The sequence below is a fragment of the Rana temporaria genome, chromosome 6 (genome assembly GCF_905171775.1).
Source record: "Rana temporaria chromosome 6, aRanTem1.1, whole genome shotgun sequence".
NCBI lineage: Eukaryota > Metazoa > Chordata > Amphibia > Anura > Ranidae > Rana > Rana temporaria.
Genome location: NC_053494.1, coordinates 137,991,829 through 138,004,809, shown reverse-complemented (window position 1 = coordinate 138,004,809; position 12,981 = coordinate 137,991,829).

Here is a 12,981-nt window from a genome sequence, read left to right as displayed (position 1 = left end):
GGGTGTCATTAACAATTAATGGCATTGCTGTGTATCTGTTAAATGGCAGCACATTTCTGTGGTGTCAGGAAAGTGATTTTGCATGCGTTGTCAACACAAAGAAATGTGAATACAGGCTAAATGTCACAGTTACATTGGTGGTCAGTGTATATCTTCTCATTACATTGGGGCTTGGTGTACAATCCTTTCATTCACACTAGTGGCCAATGCGATAGTACCCCTCACATTGTCAGTGTAAATTCTTCATTACATTGGTGTCTTTCCTTTGAGGCTACTACTCATCCACCAGCTTCTCTGTCTATGCCTCATCAATTTGTCTCTCTGGTTCCCGTTCTTCCTATGGTCTCTGTTTCCAGCTTACTTCCTCCTCATTGTGATGTTCTCAATCTGCCTTCCTCTTCCAGGTCATCTTCGGATTTCTCCCCACCTGTTGACCTGGCTGTGTATGATGTCTTTCCATTAGGAAGCCGAACAGAGTCGAATACAATGTCGGACGCATGCACAGTTATTCCGACTGTGTCATCGAAGGGTAAGAGCTTGAAGTTTTGCCAGATGGAATCCCCAGGCCTCCACATTAACTTTGCCATGTCAAAATATAAAACTGGAGAGTGTCTGTCAATTCCAAATTTGCAGTCGGGGCGCAGGTGCAATGAAGCCAGGTGTGTCTTTAAGGGGGAGAAATCAGAAGATACGTAAAGTTGAATCCTCATGGCCTCCACACAAGATTGCTAGTAAACAATTTGCAACTGTTTCAAAGATGTTTTTCACAAAGTAAATAGCGGGAAAATTTCCTGCTTCCACTTCTGTGCATAATGTTTCAGATGCTTCGAATAGTGCTGCATTACAGGATTCGCTAGCATTTAATGCTACTGTTGTTGACACTAATCTTGCTAACTTACCCCTTTCTGCTCCTGTTGAATCAGCGCACAGTCCTGTGGGTAACATTGCTTCTGCGTCATCAGTGATCCCTGATCCACAGCCAGATCCTGCTATGGTTGACACCTCTATGCAGTCTGGTGAGTTACAGCATATTCTAAATATATTTGATTTAGCTCACAATTTGAATTTAACTTGACAAAATGGGACATAATTCTTCACCACAGCATAATTTCTGTAAATAATGATGTGGCGAAGGTTTGGGTCGATAATTGTTCTAGGAACACAGTGGTTCCGTCTATTTTGAGTCCAATTCATTTTTCTTTTATGCCGGTGTCTATGCCTGCTCTCGCTCTTTCTATTCCAGAGAATTGATTTAAGGAGGTTTTGCCTTGCAAAATTTTGCCGCTGGGTTTTCATCGGAATATCTGCATGAAAGAAAAAAATATGCAATGAAGATTATATTGAAATTTTGGCTTCCTCCCTTACAGTGGATGTAAAACCGTATTTTTTTTTAAATTAAGGCTTGCACCTTGCACAGTATAGATTTCATGTCATCTGTGCCCAGTCTTTCCACAAAGCGTTAATCCAGCTCTGAGCAATCCTCTTATCTTTTTTCAGTGAGAAAAAAAACTGACACACAGAGGAATAGGAGTCAGTTCTTCCCCCTTGCTTTGAGTGACAGGTGATTTACATATCATATACACAAGCCTGAGAGAGGCATTCTGTGTACTTCAGATCCCCTCCTCCTTTCTTCTCCAGCTCTCCCAGGATTGGCTGCTCCAGACCTCAGCATGATTGGGCATGCTGAAGTCATCTGGTGACTTTTCTGGGTTTTGACTGGATGTTAGTGATCATAGCAGAAGTTCAGTGTAAGAAATACATATGAGAAAATGCATGTTGTCAAGGGGAGTGTAGAGGTGGGCGGGGAGTCTACTGACATCACGACTCCTCCCACCGAGCTCCGGACAACAGTCCCACCAACAGAATGAGCGCTTTTTCCGGTCTCATAACAGAGGGGAGACATTTGACAGGTAAGAATACATGCAGGAGGCATGTATAACCTTATAGATAAGCACTATGGCAGAAGTTTAGAAAGGATGAGAGTGGGTTTACATCCAATTTAAAGGACAATAGATTTGATAAGAAAAATGAAAAATGTATTGATAATAGATTGACAGTCCCACGCACGTTTTCTAATTGGCCTCATGCTTTTTGCATCTATGCCAGTGTGTTGGGTGAACGCCATCCTGAACTTTGCAGCAGTCTTTTTCAACACGTCGACATTATTTTAGAAGCTTATAAAAATTTAAACGGACTAGCATGGTTTTTCTATGACGAGTCTTTCAGACAGAAGTTTTTGGTTCATAAATCATTGTAATGGGGTGTTAGGGATGTGGGTCTGTGGCTGAATGTATTTTTTCCTCAAAAGCAACCCACTGTTGGGTTTCAACGTGGTTTATGCTTTAGCTTCAATGAGGGTCTGTGTTAATGGCCTCATTCTTGCAAGTACAAGCACGAATGTGCACATTGTGCTGGTTCTCATCCGGCGTTGCGATGTTTTAAGAAACAGCCTTCTCCGAGAGAGCATTTCTTAAAAGCAGACACCCCAATGAACATACTAAACATGCTGCCGTGGCTTCATCAATGGCCAAATCATCAGATAGCGGCCATGTTATTTAAAGGTTTCTATTTCGGTTTTTGGTTGCCTGTTTTTACAGGGTCTGGCTGTGTTCCTTATGCAAACATGTCTTCTGTAGTTGAGGCTAAAATCTTAGAGGAGATTAATGATGGTAGAGTAGCTGGTCCTTTTACTTCCCCACCTTTTCCTAATTTTAGGGTTTCTCCTTTGGTCCTTGTTCCCAAGAAAGATCATCATTCTTTTTGTTTAATTCATCACCTTTCTTACCCTGAAGGTTTGTCTTTAAATGATTACATTGATCCTTTGATTTGTACAGTCTCTTATTCGTCATTTGCTGATGCTGATGCTTATTGAAGGTTCAAAATGTAGATCATCGAGCACTGTTGGCTAAAACTGACATTAAGTCAGCTTTTTGGCTTTTGCCTATTCATCCTAGTGCTTTCAATTGTTTGGGATTTGATTTTAAAGGTCACTATTTATTTGATAAATTACTACCAATGGGCTATTCTTTGCTGTGTAATTATTTTGAAATGTTTTCTATTTTTTTTTTTAGAATGGGTTGTCTGCTTTAATCCGGGTTCCAATAATTTGCTCCACTACTTGGACGATTTCCTTTTTATTGGGCCTGCTGATTCTATAGATTGTTTGTTTCTCCTTACTGAATTTCAAGTAATTTTTTGTACTTTTGGTGTACCCCTTGCTTTGGAAAAAATTGTTCTTCCTACTACTTGTTTGGAGTTCCCGGGTGTCATTATTGACACTGAATTGATGCAATTCCGTTTGCCTTTAGATTAAGTCTCTAGACTTCTTTTTTTGATCCATTGCTCTAAGCGTAAGGCTGTTTTAAAATTGCAGTCACTTTTAGGTTTGTTGGCCTTTGCCTCTAGAATAATTCCAGTGAGTTGAGTATTCTCTAGAAGGCTTTATATGTCTGTCTCCGATATTAAATTGCCTTTTCATTTTGTACGTATCACTTCATCTATGAGTGAAGATTTAGTAGTTTGGAAGAATTTTTGTCTAGTTTTAATGGGTGTTCTTTCTGGAAAGCTCTTTTCTGTTCTAATATGGAACTTAACTTGTTTACCGATGCTTCTGGTTCTATTGGTTATGGTGCCTATTGGCAAGGTCATTACATTGGTCAGCCGGCAGATGGCCTAGTTCCTGGCATGATTGAGGTTTTACAAATAACATTACTCTTTTGGAACTTTTCCTAGTTTTGATTTTTCTTGAGCTTTGGAGTGCTGGTTTTACTGAAAGACAAGTTCTATTGCATTCAGATAATAAAGCAGTAGTATATGTTATTAACCGTTTATCATCTAATTCTTTGACAGTTTTGGCTCTCCTTAGGCATTTGGTTTTCAAATGTTTGGAAATGAACGTTTGGATTAAAGCGAAATATGTACCTGGAATTGATAATGTTATTGCTGGCTCTCTGTCACGTCTACAGTTGAGTCGATTTCGAGAGCTGGTTCCAGAAGCAGATGAGTTCAGTCTTCCATGTCCACAACATCTTTGGAATATGGTTTAACACAGGTTGGTTTAGCTATTGGTAAATCATTAGCTACTTCCACATGGGCAGATTACAATGCCATGTGGATAGATTGGTTTTCTGGACTCTCAAAGTCAATATTCTCATTTGTTTTCAGAAAATTTAGTATTGTCTTTCTTGAATTTTTAAATATCATCTCATTATTCGTATTCACATATTGTAAAGAAATTGGCCAGGGTTTCCTTTTTCTTGAAATTATTTGGTTTCCCTTCATGTATGAGTTTTTTCTCTGTTAAACAAGCCCTAAAAGGTTATCGTAAGTCAAATTTTAAACCTGATTCTTGTGTGCCGATTTTAATTGATCTCTAATGCCCTGTACACACGATTAGTTTGTCCCGATTAAAAATCCGATCGTGTCCAACGCGGTGAAGTAAAACACAATGACGTGCAGAGAAAAATTAAGTTCAATGCTTCTGAGCATGCGTTGACTTGATTCTGAGCATGCAATGGATTTCCCCACAGACAATCGTTTTTTTCCATCGGTTTTTTTAACCATACGAACATTTTAAAACAGGTTCTATTATTTTTCACCGATGGGAAAAATCTGATGGGACCCACACACGATCGGTTCGTCTGATGAAAACGGTCCATTGGGCCGTTTTCATCAGACGAACCGATCGCGTGTACAGGGCATTAGAGAAGTTTGTTCTACTTTAATTGTTTGATTTTCTTGATTTGAAATATTATTGTTTCATCTAGTTTTTTTTTTTTCTTTTTTTTCTGTGCTTTTTGCATTTCTAAATTACTGTCTTCTAGTAGGAGTGGCAATTGAATTGAATTTTATTTTCAAATTTGATAATACATGGTAATTTTATTTGAATCCGTATTTGTCGCAGCATGATGGATCAATTGGATCAAGGTGTTTGAGTTACATTGGGACAGTATCCTTCTTCTCCTATTTGTAGAATTACTTAAACAATTTTTGGATGTCTGTCCAGCTTTTGTTAGTCATCTCCTGATACATCTCTCTAGTTTGCCTCTCACGCGTTATCAATTTTGCTCTGTTTTACGGAAATGTCTTTTACAATTGGGTTAGGGACACCTTCCTATCTCATCCAACTCCTTTTGTATAGAAGCTGCTACGACCGTTGCTAATGTGGGTTTGTCTGAGAATGTGATTATAAGTATAGGCAAATGGAATTCAAATTGCTATCAATTAAATGTACATTCTAATATTTATTTTTAACTTACAGTGTCATGTGTAACGTGTGGATCATCGGCCATTCGTACATATTCTGGGCTTATCACAAGGCTTTAGTTAGAGTGTATGGTTTGAATTTAGGTTTTCCAATTGATACATTTTGTATTTGATGGTATGGGTTACAGGGCATGAAATTAAGTGGATTGCATCAGACTTTGTCCTTTTTATTTAGTTCCTGGCCTCAGCCTCAGATTGTTGTTTATCATTTATCGGGTAATCAGATTGGCTGTAGACACACTTTAGATATAATTTCTCAGCTTAAATTGGATTTTTTACATCTCAATTCTGTTTTGCCAGGTACTGTGTTAAGTTTTTCTGAGATTGTTACTCGTTTGCTTTGACTACAGAGACCTACTTTTAAACACTGTGAGAAGATTCGTAAACTAATTAACCGTGCTATTGCTAATTTTATGGCTTCCATTAATGGGTTTTCTTATTGTCATGTTGATCTTGAGGGGGGTTTGCATGGTTTTTACAGGTCTGATGCAGTCCATTTATCGGATGTGGCTTTGGATATCTTTAATTTAGATATGCAAAATTGTATTGAACTGCGGGGTGCCAGGCTCATGTTAAATAAGCCTTAGCTTATGGGACAGTTCTGTATATATATATATATATATATATATATATGGACATGTGTTGGTATGAGTCAAGCTTTTGTGGCTGAGTCAAAGTTGGTATAAAGTGTAATTTGGTGTATATTATATGGATACTTCATAAAAGTTGATATAGTAAAGATTGATTTTATTAAATACCAAGAAAACTGTATGTGGCCATTTCAAATCCAAATTAATTATATAGTGTCTGTTTATTATTTCATTAAATAAGCTATGGTTAGGAAGTTTCTGCCTACAGTCCCATGTCAGTTTTAAATAGTTTGTGTCAGCCCTCTAACTGCTACATCTGCAGGACAAGATTGTTCTGTTGAAAAACAGTTTATTCCTGGACAGATCACCAGATGGAAATAAAGTAAAAAAAAAAAAATGAATGCAGCCACCACATCTAAGAATTGGTAAGCTGCAATGTAATAAATGTGTGCTTTTGAGTTTAATACCGCTTTAAAGAGGAAGTAAACCCTCATGGGTTTTACTTCCTCTTTTGCTACATGAACAACCTGCAACTGTAAAGCATAATGGGCTAGTATTATTATTATTATTATTATTATACAGGATTTATATAGCGCCAACAGTTTGCGCAGCGCTTTACATCAGGGAAGACAGTACAGTCACAATACAATCAATACAGGAGGGATCATAGGGCCCTGCTCGTTAGAGCTTACAATCTAGAAGGGAGGGTCAAGTGGAACAAAGGGTAGTTAGCTGTGGGGGATGATCAGATGGACTCAAATGAAAAAACAGTTATGTGTGGGAAGGGTAGGCTTCTCTGAAGAGAAGGGTTTTCAGGGATCCTCTAAAAGCTGATAGAGAAGGAGATAGATGGATAGATTGGGGTAAGGAGTTCCATAGGCATGGAGAGGCTCTAGAAAAGTCCTGGAGATGAGCATGGGAGCAGGTGATGAGAGAGCTAGAGAGTAGGAGGTCTTGAGAAGAACGAAGAGAACGTACAGGTTGGTATTTAGAAACTAGGTCAGTGATGTAGCTGGGGGCAGAGTTGTGGATGGCTTTGTAGGTAATTGTTAGTATTTTGAATTTAATTCGTTGGATGAGCGGAAGCCAGTGGAGGGATTGACAGAGAGGAGTAGCAGAGACAGAGCGGTTGGTAAGGTGGATTAGTCTGGCAGCAGCATTCATGATAGACTGAAGGGGGGATAGAGTATGCAGCGGTAAGCCAATGAGGAGGGAGTTGCAGTAATCGAGGCAAGAGATGACCAGGGAGTGAATTAAGAGTTTTGTGGTGTCATTGGTTAAAAATGGGCGTATTTTGGAGATGTTGCGAAGGTTGAGGCGGCAAGATTTGGACAGTGATTGAACGTGAGGCTTAAAGGAGAGTTCAGAGTCCAGGACTACTCCTAGGACCTTGACATGTGGGGATGGGCAGATAGTTGTACCATTAATTTTGACAGAGAGATCAGGGGAAGAGGCACGTGGGGGAGGAAAAATTATAAGTTCCGTTTTGGATAGGTTGAGTTTGAGGAAGTGGTGTGACATCCAAACAGATATATCCGATAGTAAATTAGTGATACGTGAGGAGAATGAAGACGTGAGTTGAGGGGTAGAGAAATAGATTTGAGTGTCATCAGCGTAAAGATGGTATTGGAAGCCGTGGGAGGCTATCAGCTGACCCAGGGAGGAGGTGTAGATAGAAAATAGGAGAGGTCCAAGAACAGAACCTTGGGGGACCCCAACAGAGAATGGAAGAGGAGAGGAGGAAGTAGAGTTGTAAGCAACGCTGAAGGTGCGGTTGGATAAGTAGGTGGAGAACCAGCGAAGAGTACAGTCACGGAGACCAAAATTGTGGAGTTTTTTGAGGAGGAGTGGGTGGTCAACCGTATCGAAGGCGGCAGAGAGGTCCAGGAGTAGGAGTACAGAATAGTGTCCCTTAGTTTTGGCTGTTAGTATATCGTTTGTTAGTTTTAGGAGAGCAGTTTCTGCGGAATGTTGAGGACGAAATCCAGACTGAAGGGGATCATGGAGGTTATTTTTAGCAAGGTGGACGCTCAGTTGGTTGTAGACTAGACGTTCAAGGAGTTTGGATAAAAAGGGGAGCAAGGAGATGGGGCGTAGGTTGTCAAGATTGGACGGGTCCAGTGAGGGCTTTTTTTTTTTTTGTAAAATCTTTATTTGTGGACGGCATGATATTACATCACAACATGTGTTGTCATAAGCATCTCACAGCAGACAATAGGCCATCCGTTTTTCATATTTACCAACAAAACAGAAATGCAGAAAGAAACAAGAAACAAAAAAAAAAAGGAAAAACAGGGGGGGCACATAGTCTCCCCAGGACTTGGTAGCTTTACCATTATCACTAACTAACTGGGGAACCAGGTAGCGGTCCCAAGACGAGGGCCACCTCCCCTATACAGTACACATAAGTTTGTGGCTTAGAATATAGAGGTGGCACGCAATCATCTAACCAGATAATACAAGAGGGGGGGTTCCCCTGCGGCCCAGGGAGGGGCCAGGAACCGGAGGCCGACCCGACCGATCCGACGGACAACAATTAAACCACTTACACTGTGCAGGTTATGAGGGAAAGCCGGCCAGGCGCGCACGAAGGAAGGGGGGCCTCCAAGGGCCTCCAACTTACCTTCCTCCCCGCAGCAACCCACACCGACCCCCACCGCAATCGACAGGCCAGCCCCGGGGCGGCAAAACAAGTGCCCAACCTCAGGGGAGGTCAGGCTGCCCCCCGGGGGCCGGTCGTCGAGTCCGTCCGACCAGCCAGGGCCCCCAGCACCCGCCCCCCCCAGCCCACCAGCCACCAGGGCCCCCAGTGTCAACACAACGTCCCTAGGACCCAAGGGGGGGACCAGAGGGAAAAGAGGGGAGATAAGGGGGAAAACAGGAAGCCAAGGCAGGGAAAGGAAAAGAGAAAAGGGAAAGAAATATAGTTAGAAGGAACGTACCTGAGACCAGACATCCAGCTCCTCCCCCGCGCCACTAACCACCTCCTCCACGTAATGATGACAACTAAAAAATAAACGACACTCAAGAAGTGCAAAGCAGCTCAACCAAAGGCAGGGCTGCAGGTTATGGGGCCCGAGGTCTTTGCTTAAGGGAGGGGTCTGCTAACTCCAACAATGCCACATCCAAACTGGAGGAGACAAGTCTCGAGTCCAAGAAATACGTCGTCCAGGCTGACCAGGTGCTAGAGTAGCGCTCCCGGGTTTTCCTACATGTGGCAATCCAGTCCTCCGCCTCCCATATCTCATCAACCTTGTGAACCCACTCCTCCCTGCTGGGAACCTGTGGGGGCTTCCAATATATTGGAAGTAGCCGTTTTGCTGCGTTCAAAAGATGGGGCAGCAAACTGCGTTTATACTGGCTCGCCGGCATGGGAGGAATGTGCAACAGAAAGTGAGTCGGGGAGAAAGGGACGTCCAGATCCAGTATGTCCTTAATCTGGGACTGTACATCCAACCAGAAAGGCCTTATCACTGGGCAGTCCCACCAGATGTGTACAGTGAGGGCTTTTTAAGTATGGGGCTGACTAGTGCATGTTTCAAAGAGTTAGGGAAGATGCCAGAAGAGAGGGAGAGATTGAAGATGTGGGTTAGAGAGTGTAGAATCGAGCCAGAGGGCGAACGTAGCATTTGCGAGGGAACAGGATCCAGAGCACAGGTGGTAAGATGGACGTTAGCAAGTAATTTAGCGACCTCGTCTATAGTGGTGGGGTTGAAAGAGGGAAGTAATGACTGTACCTGTAGGCATGAGGCGTGAGGCGTGGAGGGTATCTGAACAGTAGAGATCTCGTTGCGAATTGTATCAATCTTCCGCTTGAAGTGATTGGCGATCTCCTGGGCGGTGAGTGAGTTAGTGGGTGGAGGCAATGGAGGACGAAGGAGAGAGTTGAAGGTAGAGAAGAGTTGACGGGGACGGGATGATAAGTTTTTAATAAGGGTGATAAAATAGGTCTGCTTGGCAGTGAAGAGGCTAGAATTGTATATTTGGAGGGCAGATTTATACTGGGCGAAGTCTTCCTGGGACTTAGTCTTGCGCCACAGGCGCTCGAGAGCACGGCTATGTTTTTTCAGACTTCTAGTATCATTTGTTTGCCAGGGTTGAAGGGGACGGGGCCTTATTCTGCGTGTAGTGAGAGGGGCCAGTCTGTCCAGTGATGCTAGAAGTGAAGTGTTGTAGACTGAAGTGGCTAGGTCGGTGCAGGACAGGGGTGCAATTTTGTCATAGAGGTGGTCAGTCTCAGAGTATAGAAGAGAAGGGTTGATATGGTCCAGGTTTCTACGAGTAACTGTTAGGCATTTGGGGGGAGAGGATGTGGAGGAGAGTGAGAGAGTAAAATTAATAAGGTAGTGATCAGAGAGGGGGTAAGGATAATTGGAGAGGTTGCATAGAGTGCATAGGTGGGAAAAGACAAGGTCAAGAGTATTGCCTTCAGAGTGAGTAGGAGCATGTATCCATTGCTTCAGGTCAAAAGAGGAGGTTAGACTGAGAAGTTTGGAAGTTGCAGGAGTGTTAGCATTAGTAGGGATGTTGAAGTCGCCAAGAATGATTGTGGGGATTTCAGAAGAGAGAAAGTAGGGTAGCCAGGCAGAGAAATCATCAAGAAAGGAGGATACTGGACCGGGGGGGGCGGTAGATGACAGCTATCCTTAGAGAAACTGGGGAGAAGAGACGAATGCAATGCGCCTCAAATGAGGAGAGTGACATAGAGGGAGGTGGCTGAAGCACCTGAAAGGTGCTATGTGGGGCCAATAGGATTCCAACACCCCCTCCTTTGCGTCCACTGGGTCTGGGGGAGTGAGTCCAAAGAAGACCACCGTGAGATAGAGCAGCAGAAGACGCGGTGTCGGATTCATGAAGCCAGGTTTCAGTAATGGCGAGAAGATTAAATGAGTTAGCGATAAAGAGATCATGGAGGGGGGTGAGTTTGTTACAGACGGAGCGAGCATTCCAAAGGGCGCAAGAGAAAGGGAGTCTGGTCTTGGGAAGAAGGGAAATGGGAATTAGATTGTGTGGATTGCGACTGCATCCAGAGGGTGTAGGGCAATGGGTGCGTTGAGCACAGTTAGATGGAGGGCCAGGGTTTGGGGAGACATCACCAGAGGATAGGAGAAGTAGAAGGGTGAGGGAGGTAATGTGAGAATGTGATTTATATGAGGGGACATGCCCCAGCGATTTGGAGCATTGGGCATTTGGTTTTAGAATTAGCATGAGTTGGTGAGTGCAGTAATAAGAAGAGGACAGAAGTGAGGGTGATATATACAAGGTGTGGGGTGGCGAAGAGGGGTGAAGGGAAGACAGTTTAAGGATAGAAGACACAGCTGTCAGAAGCAGTGGTAGACAGTGCATTTTAGAAAGGGGAGGAAAAGTAAAACCTCCCATAAAAAAAAAAAAAAAAAGAAGTGATACCTGTATTATAAAAGACAAGTCATTTAATACTTCCCCGTCTTGTACAATCGCTGAAGTGCAGAGCCGAAGTGCTTCCACTTATAGAAACGCCCCACTTGAAGAATGAGCCCCAGACGCTATGAGCCCCCTGCTAATGCTTCCCCCTAAAGGATGCTTACATTTATACTGACAGAGATAGGGGGTGGGTGCATTTCAATTAGCTAATCAGGAGGTATTAAAGTTATGCTGATCAACAGGGCAAAATTCTTTGGTCAAAAACAGATCATCAAGAGGGCAATAAAATTAATGGGCCGTGATTTTGGGTAAGTCAGAGGAGATAATAAAACATTGTAAGGTGGACAGATCTACAGAGGGTTAAGCAAAAGCAACATGCCAGTATTATCAAATAGACATAAACAAAACAGACAGCAATGTTTCAAATTCAGGGTGGATCTCAGACAGCTGAACATACCTGTGAAAAGACAGAGAAGAATTCTTCAGACAAGTGCAGAGCCGAAGTGCTTCCACTTATAGAAACGCCCCACTTGAAGAATGAGCCCCAGACGCTATGAGCATGTTAACGGCACATGCGCGGGGAAGAAACAAAACTAAGTGTCGTTTCTTCCCCAGCCTGTGCCGTGAATTGCGGCTCTCATGCGCATGCGCAGGAGTGACGTCACGCGGCTCCGCCGAATCACAGCGCCGCAGTCCGCAGCCCAGAAGGAAGAGGAAGAAAGGAAGACATAAGGAAGACAGAAGATGGACACTTCCTGCAGTGGGGACATCGCTGGATTCTTTTGAAGGTAAGTGTCACATAATGGGCTAATATGCATCGCATATTACCTTCAAAAGAATCCAGCGATGTCCCCACTGCAGGAAGTGTCCATCTTCTGTCTTCCTTATGTCTTCCTTTCTTCCTCTTCCTTCTGGGCTGCGGACTGCGGCGCTGTGATTCGGCGGAGCCGCGTGACGTCACTCCTGCGCATGCGCATGAGAGCCGCAATTCACGGCACAGGCTGGGGAAGAAACGACACTTAGTTTTGTTTCTTCCTCGCGCATGTGCCGTTAACATTTTTTCGGCGGACTACAAGTGAAAGACCTACTAAACGGCGCACGTTTAGGAGATATTTCCACTCCCTCTAGGTAAGCCTTATTCTAGGCTTACCTATAGGTAGAAGTAGTCAAAAGCGGTTTACAACCACTTTAAACTGCCTGAGGATATCTTGTATTTCTGGAGGACTCTGTTGGTAGGATCTCTGAGTTAATAGGTTCTGTAAGGTCTGTATACATGTTATGACAATTATGAGAGGATCGCACTCTCCTTTGCTGGATTTTTTAATAATATTACAGAGAATATTATAGGAGCTGGAACACACAAAGGCGTGAGTGACCACCCATAGCGTCTTGGTGGAATAGCGCCAGGAAATTGCTGCAAGGAGATCTCACTGTTGGAGTATTCATGACAAATAGGAAGCCAGGGATGGCAGCAACCCACCAGACTCTATCTACCACTAATCTGATTATTTTGGTGGATTGGCCCTTCAAGCTCACATGCTGTGTACGTGTAATAGAATTTATAGTGCAAGTTTAGATATACCCGTATTTCAAATATTTTGATAACCATAAGATTTTAAAAAAGATATTTATTTTTTGTACAGCACATAGAACATATCTGTTAGAACATTATTGAATATGTAACTTTTTTTCTGAAATACATTTGGCAAAAAACTATAATTGTGAA